Here is a 14,038-nt window from a genome sequence, read left to right as displayed (position 1 = left end):
TGAGGTTGTATGTACAGAGTATGACGAAAGGTGATTTGGAGGTCAATAGGGTGGAGCCGAAGAGTAATCAATCGGCTCCGACTACAGCAGCCATGAAGACTACCCCTGCGGCGTCAAAACCAGCAGGGGTGGTGGAGAAGAAGATTAGAGGATTCAAAAGTCATTGAAAAGAAAGGATCAGGGTTGTTAAACTGAAAGGGCTCTGATACCATGTGAATGTTTGATTAATCCACCACACCTAGATGGTGTGAAAGTTGTCTTATTTATAATCAAATAAATTACAAGGATATGGAAATAGTAATAAATAGAAATAACAATAAATGGAAAGATACTTATGATAATAAGGCAAATATTAGATATTTGCTTTATAATAAAATATCAAATGTAATATATATGGTAAACTATAATTTATTACTAAATATCCTTAACAGTTTAAAATCAATACCAAATGTTCGTTCCAATCAAAAACTTAGGACAATAATTCAAAGACATTTCATATTAGTTTAAAATATTGATTTGTTAGGTTCGTATGAAAGAAAACTAAAACACATTTTAAACCATCTAAAGTTCTTTACTTTCAAGATTTCGAGGACTCGTAGGTTAAATAATTACGTTGGTTTCCACTAAAAATCGAACTTTCTATGACATAATGTCATTTCGAGTAGTAGCTACAATTTAAAGGGGTGATGACACACTGAAAGAATATTTCAAGAAAACGATTGCATCGAGCCTTCGAAGTGCACTAACGAGGATGAAAACCTGCAAATTACACTTAAAGCTCAACTCGCTGCAAACCTAATCCCATCGAGATTTTCGAGAATGATTGGACTTTTTGATATTTGAACTTTCGTAATGATTGTACTTGACTCTATTGAAGTAGCGATAATCTTTTAACACGAAATACGTTAACTCGGAATAAAAAAACAACAAAAAGAACAAGAAAAATCAAAATCCATAAAAAGAAATAAGCGTGTCGGGAAAATAAGTTAAAAAGAATAGAGCTACGATAAGAGTAGAAGGAAGATGGGAAACGCGAATATAATCGACTCATTAATTAATATAGTAACAAAATTAATACAATTCTTAAAAGTACAAGGAATATAATTATAATTTTACTTACGCTAATAAAAACATTAAAAAAAAAACTTGTATTTATGCAAATTGAGAATGTAAAAATTATTTAATCTTATAAGAGAACACAAGTAAAAAAGACCATGCTTGTCCAAGACGTGTTTCTATGACTGCATGTCAGATGTCCCGGTCATGCTTGTCCAGAACGTGTTGTCTATGATCGCATGTTCGTTCCAAACCTCTTTTACATGCTTTCATCTTAGATAGACCTTTACTATTTTTTGTTGTGTCAATACGGGGGTGTATGACCGGTCACCAAAATCATGTCTACACCTACCAGGGCTAAAGTTCCCCAAAATGTACTATAGAAGGATGTGACTAGTACTCAATTCTTCATACCCAGATTATATACTATCAAAGTCGTCGTAGTTGCCTAGTTGCTTTTAGCTTATAAGATTTCTTTCTTTACAATTGCTTTCAATGTATTTCTTTGCTCACGTATTCCAAAATATTTCTCTCAAACGTGATCCAAGGCTCGAGCATATACTGATATTGTTCGAAAAGTTCGAATTTCACATGGCTGACTTGTTTGTAGGGTTAGAACAAGTGTCGTACAATTACTATCTTGCTACCGCAAGAGTGAGATTGTGATAAGTGGTATCAGAGCCGAGTCAGATACTTGGAAAGTAGTACACTAGCATCTTCGATTTAAAACAACTGGGCAAGTCTTATACTTACCGACTGACTGAAATCAAAAAATAGTTACTCTGAATGAATGAAGCGCCTGATAGAATGAAGCTTTTGAAATCTCGCATGAACGAGATTATTGCTAAAGCCGACAGGATCGACAAGATGGCAAGCCACCTTGAGGCAATGTCTGTCTGCGAATTAATGTTTAGGGTTGAGGCCATAGACGACAAGGTCATAACTTCTGGTGGCTTCGAGCGTAGAGATAGCTAGATGGGTTATTTGTCCGAATGGAAGAACACGTCGAGGGATTAGACAATGCCCAAAAAGCAACCATTCAGATGGTCTCAGAAATGTCGGAGGATTTGAGAGCAACCCTTGGAATGGTCAGAGCTAAAGTGGCGGATCTACACGCTAGATTAGGCCTCACCATAAGAGCGGTGGGGAACCAAACCCCAAATAGGGGTGTAGTACAATTTAATAAGATAAAGGTCTCATAGCCCAAGCCCAAGCCCTTTTGTGGGATTAGAGATTCCTAGGATCTAGAGAACTTTATCTTCATCCTCGAACAATACTTTGGAGCCACAAATATTGTGGTGGAGATCTAAGTACACGAACATTCAAGATGCTCGATGTACTATGGACATTTATAAGAGGTTACACGTTTATACGTAAAGACAAGTAGAGAGAGAGTATTGGAATATATTTTATAGAGCTTTCTTATTTTTCGGATTCGGTTAATAATATATTTGATATATTCTATCTTATTTTTCAAATTATTTTTATGATTTAATTTGTAGTTTGTATCTCTGTGAACATTAATGGAAATTAGACTTTCAATTCGACTTTTGGATTTTTTATCTCACTTCTGTTTTTCATTCTTAACATGGTATTAGAGCAAGGAGTAACATCACGTTGATTTAATCTAAGCTAATTCATCATGCTATGAGTGTAGATAAGTGTTCGTATTCATCACTTGCAACAACCATACGCTCAAACTTTCTTGATAACTATTGAGAAATTTTTGAACTTTTTGATTACCAATTTCTTCCCCATTTGATCTCTAAGTTGTTGCTATAGCACAAATATATATATATATATAGTTTACATTTGATTTCTTTGATTTCTTTGATCATCTCAATGGAGTAAAATTCAAACATGAAAAGTTGTAGTCTTACCAATCTTACCACTTGAAGACACTCCACAATGGCCATGGATAAAGGTTTCAAGCTCTTTCACACCCTTTTTTTTAGTAATTGCTTGGCATTGTTGTGCGAAAGTGGATGCCACTTTTGGCGATGTCACCGGTGTTGTGAATCTCGGTCATCAATTTTCATTTCGTGCTCTTGGATCACATGAAACACAAACCCCAACAGTTGCACCAGTTGGAAGCATTGCTCTAACCCCGGAGGGTGCATCAGTTGGAAGCATTGCTCTAACCCCGGAGCGTGCATCAGTTGGAAGCATTGCTCTAACCTCTAGGGGTGCATCGGTTGGAAGCATTACTCTAATCTCAGAGGGTTCAGGAGTTGGAAGCATTGCTCAAACCCCAACTATGGCACCAATTGGAAGTAGCACAAAAGAATGAGATTAGCATTACTGGGCATGCTCAAACCCCAACTATGGCACCAATTGGAAGTAGCACAAAAGAATGAGATTAGCATTACTGGGCATGGAGGGTTTTTTTAGCCAAACTGAATCACTGTTTTCTTAAAAGAATGAGATTAGCATTACTGGGCATGGAGGGTTTTTTTAGCCAAACTGAATCACTGTTTTCTTAGACAAATTCATTATTTCTATATATTTTTTCATAAATGGAATGATTTTTCTATTTTTTTTTCTCATGTTTAATTTTTTATTTTAATTTATGGACTCTATTCTATCATTAAAAACTTGACTTATTACAATAGAAACATAAATGAGGTAGATTATTCAATCATCTAGTCAACCATAAATATTGGTAGTACTTTAGTCTAAAAAATTAACCACTAAAGTACCAATTCTAATGGAAAGATGAAAATGATATTGTTATAAGCTCTCATGGATTTGCTTTGGGCTTCCCAAAAGGCCTCAAATCAATGGAGTTAGTATTCCTCACTTATAAACCTCACTTATAAACCCATGATCATTCCCTAAATTAGTCGATGTGGGACTTCCCCTTGAACAAAGGAGTTAGTATTCCTCACTTATAAACCTCACTTATAAACCCATGATCATTCCCTAAATTAGTCGATGTGGGACTTCCCCTTGAACAAAGCACGTCTCCCCTCCCCTTAATCGAGGCTTGACTCCTATGGAGTCTTAGTCATTTTTTACTGCCTTCGTACCTTCAAGGAGGCTTGACTCCTTTTTTCTTTTTGGAGACCTTTGTTCAACATTCGAGGATTTGCCAATCTATTGGCACGGCTAAGTTTAGGGCATGGCTCTGGTATCATGTTAGACGAACACGACTCTCCACAATGGTATGATATTGTCCACTTTGAGCATAAGCTCTCATGGCTTTGCTTTGGGCTTCCCAAAAGGCCTCATACCAATGGAGAGTGTATTCTTAGATTATAAACCCATGACCATTCCCTAAATTAACCGATGTGGACTTTCATCATCCAACACCTCCCCTCGAACAAAGCACGCCTCCCCTTAATCGAGGCTTGACTCCTTTGGAGTCTTAGTCATTTTTTACTGCCTTCGTACCTTCAAGGAGGCTTGACTCCTTTTTTCTTTTTGGAGACCTTTGTTCAACATTCGAGGATTTGCCAATCTATTGGCACGGCTAAGTTTAGGGCATGGCTCTGGTATCATGTTAGACGAACACGACTCTCCACAATGGTATGATATTGTCCACTTTGAGCATAAGCTCTCATGGCTTTGCTTTGGGCTTCCCAAAAGGCCTCATACCAATGGAGTTAGTATTCCTCACTTATAAACCCATGATCATTCTCTAAATTAGCAGATGTGGGACTTTCATCATCCAACACATGGCACAATGTTGTGAGCCGAAAGCGGAACAAATGTACTAACAACACCAAAATCACTCAAGACATACAATATTGCACTCAAAAACTTGATTTTTCAATAGCAGAAAGAATGACATTATATATTCTGCTAAACCTAAAGATAAACTAACAAACCTAAAAATATTAGCAAGACCCTAAAAATATTAGCAAGACCTTGAGAATAGGTCTTGGTCCTAGAGAATAGGGCTTATGACAATGTTTAACAATCTCCACCTTGTCATAAGATCTCCAAGTTGATAGCGAATTTGGTTGGTACCACGTCAACACACTACTCCTTCCTTCCGACGTTGATGAGATCCAAACAATGGCAGAACTTTTCACGAGCGATCACCTTTGTCAACATATCAGCAGGGTTATCAGCAGTTCCAATTTTTAGTAAACGAATATCCCCTTTGCTAATAATTTCTCGAATAAAGTGAAAACGGACATCAATGTGTTTTGTACGAGCATGATGGACTTGATTTTTTGACAAGCAAATAGTGCTCTGACTATCACAAAATACATCTATATGTCCGTGCAAAATACCCAAGTCAATGATCAAACCATGCATCCAAATAGCTTCTTTAAAAGCTTCCGTTACTGCCATATACTTTGCTTCAGTGGTAGACAATGCAACAGTAGACTGCAATGTTGAACGCCAACAAACAGGTCCACCAGCCAAAGTAAATAAATATCCCGTAGTAGATCGTCGCTTATCCAAATCACCAGCATAATCAGAATCCACAAAACCAGCTACACGATTGTCAAGATTAAACATTTCTTGTTTTTGAAACTTAATACCAACATCAATAGTGCCAAGAATGTACCTAAGAATCCATTTTACAGCCTGCCAATGCTCTTTACCAGGATTATGCATATAACGACTCACCATGCTTACTGCGTGTGAAAGATCAGGTCGAGTACACACCATAGCATACATCAACGCACCAACAGCATTTGTATAAGGAATGTTCTCCATATACCTTTTGTCATCGTTAGAACTTGGACACATGGAAGCACTAAGCTTGAAATGGGGAGCAAGTGGAGTACTAACGGGTTTGGTTGAATCATTCAAACTAAATCTTGACAATACCTTGCGTAGATATTGAGACTGAGTCAACCAGACTGACTGTACCTTTTCTTCGATCTCACTCTATCTCCATTCCAAGTATTTTCTTTGCATTGCCTAGAAAGCTCATCTTTGAGATTATCAATCTCCACCTGTCTCTTTGAAGCAATTAACATATCATCAACATATAAGAGCAAGTAAATAAACGATCCATCATCGAGACATCGATAATACACACAATGGTCAAATTGACTATGAGTATACATATGCTCTACCATGAAATGATCAAACCTTTTATACCATTGGCGAGGGGATTGCTTCAGCCCATACAAAGATTTCTTCAATCTGCATACTAAATGTTGTTGTCCAACTACTCGGAAACCAACTGGTTGCGCCATATATATTTCTTCTTCCAAATCTCCATGCAAAAAGGCAGTTTTTACATCGAGTTGTGCAAGCTCAAGATTAAATTGAGCAACCAAAGCCAACAATATTCGAATCGAAGAATGTTTTACCACAGGTGAGAAAATTTCATTGTAATCAATACCTTCTTTTTGTGCGTAGCCTTTAGCCACAAGTCGAGCCTTATAACGTATACCAAAAGGGTCTTCCTTTTTTGCAAAAACCCATTTACAACCAATTTCCTTCTTACCTTTTGGAAGCTGTACCAAATCCCAAGTTTGATTTATCTCCAATGATGCTATCTCCTGATTCACAGCCTCTTGCCAGTGTAAGCTATCCGGGCTCTGAATAGCATCTTTGTAACTGTTAGGAACTCCATCAATCAAAGAGAAAGCATATGCTATCGTATCATTAAACCTTGCAGGTTTTCGAATTACCCTTCGTGCTCTATTCTTGGCGATTGACTCAGGTTCCTCCACTTTTTCATTTACAAGGCTTTGCTCCTCAAGACTTTGCTCTTTCTATTCTAAGACATCAAAGTTATTATTTACCTGATCAATAGGTTCTTCAGTAGGAGCAACCAAATCAGGAGAGAACACCACCTTCTCCACCTGCTTCAATGCCTCGTCATTATTTTCAATTTTCTGCAAAAACATTCCAGACTCATCGAATGTCACATCTCGACTATTAACAATCTTACTTGTTTCTGGACACCATAACCTATAGCCCTTCACACCTTTGTTAAAGCCCATAAACTTGGCTTTTTTTGCTCTAGGATCCAGCTTTGAGTCTGTCACATGATAATAAGCAGGACACCCAAACACATGCAATTTATCATAATCACTAACAGGACTACCTGACCATACCTCAAGCGGAGTTCTCCCACCGTTTCCAGAAACAGGTAAACGATTCACCAAGTGAACTGCATAACTGAGAGCCTCAGCCCAAAATGCCTTACTCAATCCTGCTTGAGACAATATTCATCGAACCTTCTCTGTTAATGTCTGGTTCATTCTCTCAGCAACTCCATTTTGTTGTGGCTTACCAGGAACAGTGAAGTGTCGAACGATCCCTTCATCTCGGCATACTTTAAGGAATGGATCATAAGTATATTCTCCCCCGTTGTCTGATCTCAGCCTTTTGATTTTCCTGTCCGTCTGATTCTCTACCATTTTCTTCCACTCTAGGAAGATTTGGAGAACCTCGTTTTTGTGCCTCATGGGATACATCCAAACTCTCTTCGAGTAGTCATCAATAAAGGTGACGAACCACCTCTTTCCTCCCAATGAGACATTCTTTGTGGGACCCCATACATCAGTGTGAACATAATCCAAAATGCCCCTTGTTTGGTGTATAGCTATACCAAACTTCACATTTTTTTGTTTACCAAATATACAATGTTGACAGAAATCAATTCTTCCAGTTTTTTGGCCCTTAAGGACTCCTTGGTTCACCAGTGTCTGAAGCGCCTTCTCACCAGCATGCCCGAGTCGCATGTGTCATAATTTCGATATGTCTTGTTCTTTCGAACTTGCCACAGCAGCATGCCCAATTATTGTGGTTCCGTTGAGGTAGTATATGCTACCTCTTCTAGTTCCTGTAATTGCCACCAAAGCTCCACGAGCTACTTTCAAATTCCCTCCTTCCAAAATGATGCGATAACCACTCGCATCCAAAACGCCAAGTGAGATCAAATTTTTCTTCAAGTCAGGGACATACCTCACCTCTTTGAGTTTTCGTATAACCCCATCAAACATCTTGATTTGTACTGAGTCGATTCCCATTATCTTGCAAGTACTATCATTGCCCATATAGACAACTCTACCATTGAACTTTTTGAAGTCCAAAAACATCTCTTTGTTGGGACACATATGATAGGAGCACCCAGAATCAAGAATCCATTCACTGGTTTGGCTGACTGATAGTGAGATTGTCAAGGCATCATTTGTATCAGTGTCGTCATCTCTAACCACATTGGACTTCGACCCCTTCTCTTTTAAGATCGAACAATCCTTTTTCCAATGGTCTTTCTGTCGACAATATGCACACTCATTTTTATCAAGTTTTCTCCAATTGTCAGATCTACCTCTCGACTTTAATCGAGACTCTCCACATTCGTTCTTTTTCCAATTAGAAGTCCTTCCATGAGCAGTGAGAACATTTGAGCTAGAGCTTTGATACGTCTTCTTTTCCTTTTTTCGCATCTCATTGTTTATTAAGGCATTTGAAACATCTTCAAAAACAATATTAGTGATTCCATGTAGTAGGGTCGTTACTAAAAACTCGTATGATTCCGGCAAAGAGTTTAATAACAACAACGCCTTGTCCTCGTCATCAATCTTAACATCAAGATTGAGCAAATCAGTGATGATTTTGTTAAAATCATCCAAATGCTCAGTCATTGAGATGCCTTCCTTGTAGTCAAAACGGAAGAGTTTCTTCTTCAAATAGAGTTTATTTTCCACACTCTTCTTCATATATTTCGCTTCAAGCTTGTCCCATAATTCTTTGGCCATGGTAACCTTCATAAATGGATATTTCTGATCCTTGCCAAGACAGGATCGAATAATTCCACAAGATTGTCGATTTAATTTCGTTCATTCTGCTTCTGTCATGTCTTCAGGCATTTCCTCTTGGAGAGAAACATCGAGGTCTTGCATGACCAGCAAATCGCTAACTTCGCCTCGCCAAACACCAAAATTATTGGTTCCATCAAATTTCTCTACTTCGAGATTAGAACTCCACACTCTCGATCCATGTCGTGATGGTTCTGCCATTTGCAATAATTAATCTGGATGAAACTCAAAAACACAATTCTTGAAAATTGAATTTCAAGAGAATAAACACGATTGTGAGCACGTCTAATGGTCGATGAGGCCCAAGCTTTCACAATACCCCAAAATACCACAATAAGGCTCTGATACCACTTGTTGTGAGCCGAAAGCGGAACAAATGTACTCACAACACCAAAATCACTCAAGACATACAATATTGCACTCAAAAACTTGATTTTTCAACAGCAGAAAGAATGGCATTATATAGCCTTCTGCTAAACCTAAAGATAAACTAAGAAACCTAAAAATATTAGCAAGACCTTGAGAATAGGTCTTGGTCCTAGAGAATAGGGCTTATGACAATGTTTAAAGCCTTATTGTGGTATTTTGGGTATTGTGAAAGCTTGGACCTCATCGACCATTAGACGTGCTCACAATCGTGTTTATTCTCTTGAAATTCAATTTTCAAGAATTGTGTTTTTTGAGTTTCATCCAGATAAATTATTGCAAATGGCAGAACCATCACGACGTGGATCGAGAGTGTGGAGTTCCAATCTCGAAGTAGAGAAATTTGATGGAACCAATAATTTTGGTGTTTGGCGAGGCGAAGTTAACGATTTGTTGGTCATGCAAGACCTCGATGTGTCTCTCCAAGAGGAAATGCCTGAAGACATGACAGAAGAAGAATGGACGAAATTAAATCGACAATCCTGTGGAATTATTCGATCCTGTCTTGGCAAGGATCAGAAATATTCATTTATGAAGGTTACCATGGCGAAAAAATTATGGGACAAGCTTGAAGCGAAATATATGAAGAAGAGTGTGGAAAATAAACTCTATTTGAAGAAGAAACTCTTCCGTTTTGACTACAAGGAAGGCATCTCAATGGCTGAGCATTTGGATGATTTTAACAAAATCATCACTGATTTGCTCAATCTTGATGTTAAGATTGATGACGAGGACAAGGCGTTGTTGTTATTAAACTCTTTGCCGGAAACCTACGAGTTTTTAATAACGACCCTACTACATGGAATCACTAATATTGATTTTGAAGATGTTTCAAATGCCTTAATAAACAATGAGATGCGAAAAAAGGAAAAGGAGACGTATCAAAGCTCTAGCTCAAATGTTCTCACTGCTCATGGAAGGACTTCTAATTGGAAAAAGAACGAATGTGGAGAGTCTCGATTAAAGTCGAGAGGTAGATCTGACAATTGGAGAAAACTTGATAAAAATGATTGTGCATATTGTCGACAAAAAGGCCATTGGAAAAAGAATTGTTCGATCTTAAAAGAGAAGGGGTCGAAGTCCAATGTGGTTAGAGATGACGACACTGATACAAATGATGCCTTGACAATCTCCCTATCAGTCAGCCAAACCAGTGAATGGATTCTTGATTCTCGGTGCTCCTATCATATGTGTCCCAACAAAGAGATGTTTTTGGACTTCAAAAAGTTCAATGGTGGAGTTGTCTATATGGGCAATGATAGTACTTGCAAGATAATGGGAATCGGCTCAGTACAAATCAAGATGTTTGATGGGGTTATACGAAAACTCAAAGAGGTGAGGTATGTCCCTGACTTGAAGAAAAATTTGATCTCACTTGGCGTTTTGGATGCGAGTGGTTATCGCATCATTTTGGAAGGAGGGAATTTGAAAGTAGCTCGTGGAGCTTTGGTGGCAATTACAGGAACTAGAAGAGGTAGCATATACTACCTCAACGGAACCACAATAATTGGGCATGCTGTTGTGGCAAGTTCGAAAGAACAAGACATATCGAAATTATGGCACATGCGACTCGGGCCTGCTGGTGAGAAGGCGCTTCAGACACTGGTGAACCAAGGAGTCCTTAAGGGCCAAAAAACTGGAAGAATTGATTTCTGTCAACATTGTATATTTGGTAAACAAAAAAATGTGAAGTTTGGTATAGCTATACACCAAACAAGGGGCATTTTGGATTATGTTCACACTGATGTATGGGGTCTCACAAAGAATGTCTCATTGGGAGGAAAGAGGTGGTTCGTCACCTTTATTGATGACTACTCGAAGAGAGTTTGGATGTATCCCATGAGGCACAAAAACGAGGTTCTCCAAATCTTCCTAGAGTGGAAGAAAATGGTAGAGAATCAGACGGACAGGAAAATCAAAAGGCTGAGATCAGACAACGGGGGAGAATATACTTATGATCCATTCCTTAAAGTATGCCGAGATGAAGGGATCGTTCGACACTTCACTGCTCCTGGTAAGCCACAACAAAATGGAGTTGCTGAGAGAATGAACCAGACATTAACAGAGAAGGTTCGATGAATATTGTCTCAAGCAGGATTGAGTAAAGCATTTTGGGCTGAGGCTCTCAGTTATGCAGTTCACTTGGTGAATCGTTTACCTGTTTCTGGAAACGGTGGGAGAACTCCGCTTGAGGTATGGTCAGGTAGTCCTGTTAGTGATTATGATAAATTGCATGTGTTTGGGTGTCCTGCTTATTATCATGTGACAGACTCAAAGCTGGATCCTAGAGCAAAAAAAGCCAAGTTTATGGGCTTTAACAAAGGTGTGAAGGGCTATAGGTTATGGTGTCCAGAAACAAGTAAGATTGTTAATAGTCGAGATGTGACATTCGATGAGTCTGGAATGTTTTTGCAGAAAATTGAAAATAATGACGAGGCATTGAAGCAGGTGGAGAAGGTGGTGTTCTCTCCTGATTTGGTTGCTCCTACTGAAGAACCTATTGATCAGGTAAATAATAACTTTGATGTCTTAGAACAGAAAGAGCAAAGTCTTGAGGAGCAAAGCCTTGTAAATGAAAAAGTGGAGGAACCTGAGTCAATCGCCAAGAATAGACCACGAAGGGTAATTCGAAAACCTGCAAGGTTTAATGATACGATAGCATATGCTTTCTCTTTGATTGATGGAGTTCCTAACAGTTACAAAGATGCTATTCAGAGCCCGGATAGCTTACACTGGCAAGAGGCTGTGAATCAGGAGATAGCATCATTGGAGATAAATCAAACTTGGGATTTGGTACAGCTTCCAAAAGGTAAGAAGGAAATTGGTTGTAAATGGGTTTTTGCAAAAAAGGAAGACCCTTTTGGTATACGTTATAAGGCTCGACTTGTGGCTAAAGGCTACGCACAAAAAGAAGGTATTGATTACAATGAAATTTTCTCACCTGTGGTAAAACATTCTTCGATTCGAATATTGTTGGCTTTGGTTGCTCAATTTAATCTTGAGCTTGCACAACTCGATGTAAAAACTGTCTTTTTGCATGGAGATTTGGAAGAAGAAATATATATGGCGCAACCAGTTGGTTTCCGAGTAGTTGGACAACAACATTTAGTATGCAGATTGAAGAAATCTTTGTATGGGCTGAAGCAATCCCCTCGCCAATGGTATAAAAGGTTTGATCATTTTATGGTAGAGCATATGTATACTCATAGTCAATTTGACCATTGTGTGTATTATCAATGTCTCGATGATGGATCGTTTATTTACTTGCTCTTATATGTTGATGATATGTTAATTACTTCAAAGAGACAGGTGGAGATTGATAATCTCAAAGATGAGCTTTCTAAAACATTTGAAATGAAAGACTTAGGCAATGCAAAGAAAATACTTGGAATGGAGATAGAGTGAGATCGAAGAAAAGGTACAGTCAGTCTGGTTGACTCAGTCTCAATATCTACGCAAGGTATTGTCAAGATTTAGTTTGAATGATTCAACCAAACCCGTTAGTACTCCACTTGCTCCCCATTTCAAGCTTAGTGCTTCCATGTGTCCAAGTTCCAACGATGACAAAAGGTATATGGAGAACATTTCTTATACAAATGCTGTTGGTGCGTTGATGTATGCTATGGTGTGTACTCGACCTGATCTTTCACACGCAGTAAGCATGGTGAGTCGTTATATGCATAATCCTGGTAAAGAGCATTGACAGGCTGTAAAATGGATTCTTAGGTACATTCTTGGCACTATTGATGTTGGTATTAAGTTTCAAAAACAAGAAATGTTTAATCTTGACAATCGTGTAGCTGGTTTTGTGAATTCTGATTATGCTGGTGATTTGGATAAGCGACGATCTACTACGGAATATTTATTTACTATGGCTGGTGGACCTGTTTGTTGGCGTTCAACATTGCAGTCTACTGTTGCATTGTCTACCACTGAAGCAGAGTATATGGCAGTAATGGAAGCTTTTAAAGAAGCTATTTGGATGCATGGTTTGATCAATGACTTGGGTATTTTGCACGGACATATAGATGTATTTTGTGATAGTCAGAGCGCTATTTGCTTGTCAAAAAATCAAGTCCATCATGCTCGTACAAAACACATTGATGTCTGTTTTCACTTTATTCGAGAAATTATTAGCAAAGGGGATATTCGTTTACTAAAAATTGGAACTGCTGATAACCCTGCTGATATGTTGACAAAGGTGATCGCTCGTGAAAAGTTCTGCCATTGTTTGGATCTCATCAACGTCGGAAGGAAGGAGTAGTGTGTTGACGTGGTACCAACCAAATTCGCTATCAACTTTGAGATCTTATGACAAGGTGGAGATTGTTAAACACTGTCATAAGCCCTATTCTCTAGGACCAAGACCTATTCTCAAGGTCTTGCTAATATTTTTTAGGCTATTCAATCCACTTATGTTTCTACTTTCAATCCAATTTTGTTTCTTATTCTTAACACATCCATGATACGTTATTCAAGCACTTGAGCCCGCTTGGATCACATCTAGACAAATCGAAGCGGGACAAAGGGCAATGACACGAAATGCACGACGCGGCGGAAAAATATGGGTACGTATATTTCCAGACAAACCCATTACACTAAAACCCACAGAAACACGTATGGGTTCAGGGAAAGGATCCCCTGAATATTGGGTAGCTGTTGTTAAACCAGGTAGAATACTTTATGAGAGTAACATCATATTGATTTAATCTAAGCTTGTGGGATTGAAACAATTCATCATGCTATAAGTGTAGATTGGCGTTTGTATCCATCACGTGCAACAACATACGCTCAAACTTTCTTGATATACTAAT

General features: G+C 38.4%; 1 long non-coding RNA gene across 1 annotated transcript; it reads right to left on the bottom strand.

The window, feature by feature from the left end:
- Window positions 1-3,138: 3,138 nt before the first annotated feature.
- On the bottom strand, window positions 3,139-13,826 carry LOC111472053. Its single transcript, XR_002715326.1, has 3 exons — window positions 13,815-13,826; window positions 3,374-3,378; window positions 3,139-3,234 (listed from the first exon to the last, which is right to left on the bottom strand). It is a non-coding gene; the product is annotated as an uncharacterized LOC111472053 (long non-coding RNA).
- Window positions 13,827-14,038: the final 212 nt, after the last annotated feature.

Source organism: Cucurbita maxima, unplaced genomic scaffold, assembly GCF_002738345.1.
Source record: "Cucurbita maxima cultivar Rimu unplaced genomic scaffold, Cmax_1.0 Cma_Scf00063, whole genome shotgun sequence".
Taxonomy (NCBI): Eukaryota; Viridiplantae; Streptophyta; class Magnoliopsida; order Cucurbitales; family Cucurbitaceae; genus Cucurbita; species Cucurbita maxima.
The sequence above is the reverse complement of the archived record's forward strand: the minus strand, read 5'-3'. Positions and strand labels throughout refer to the sequence as shown.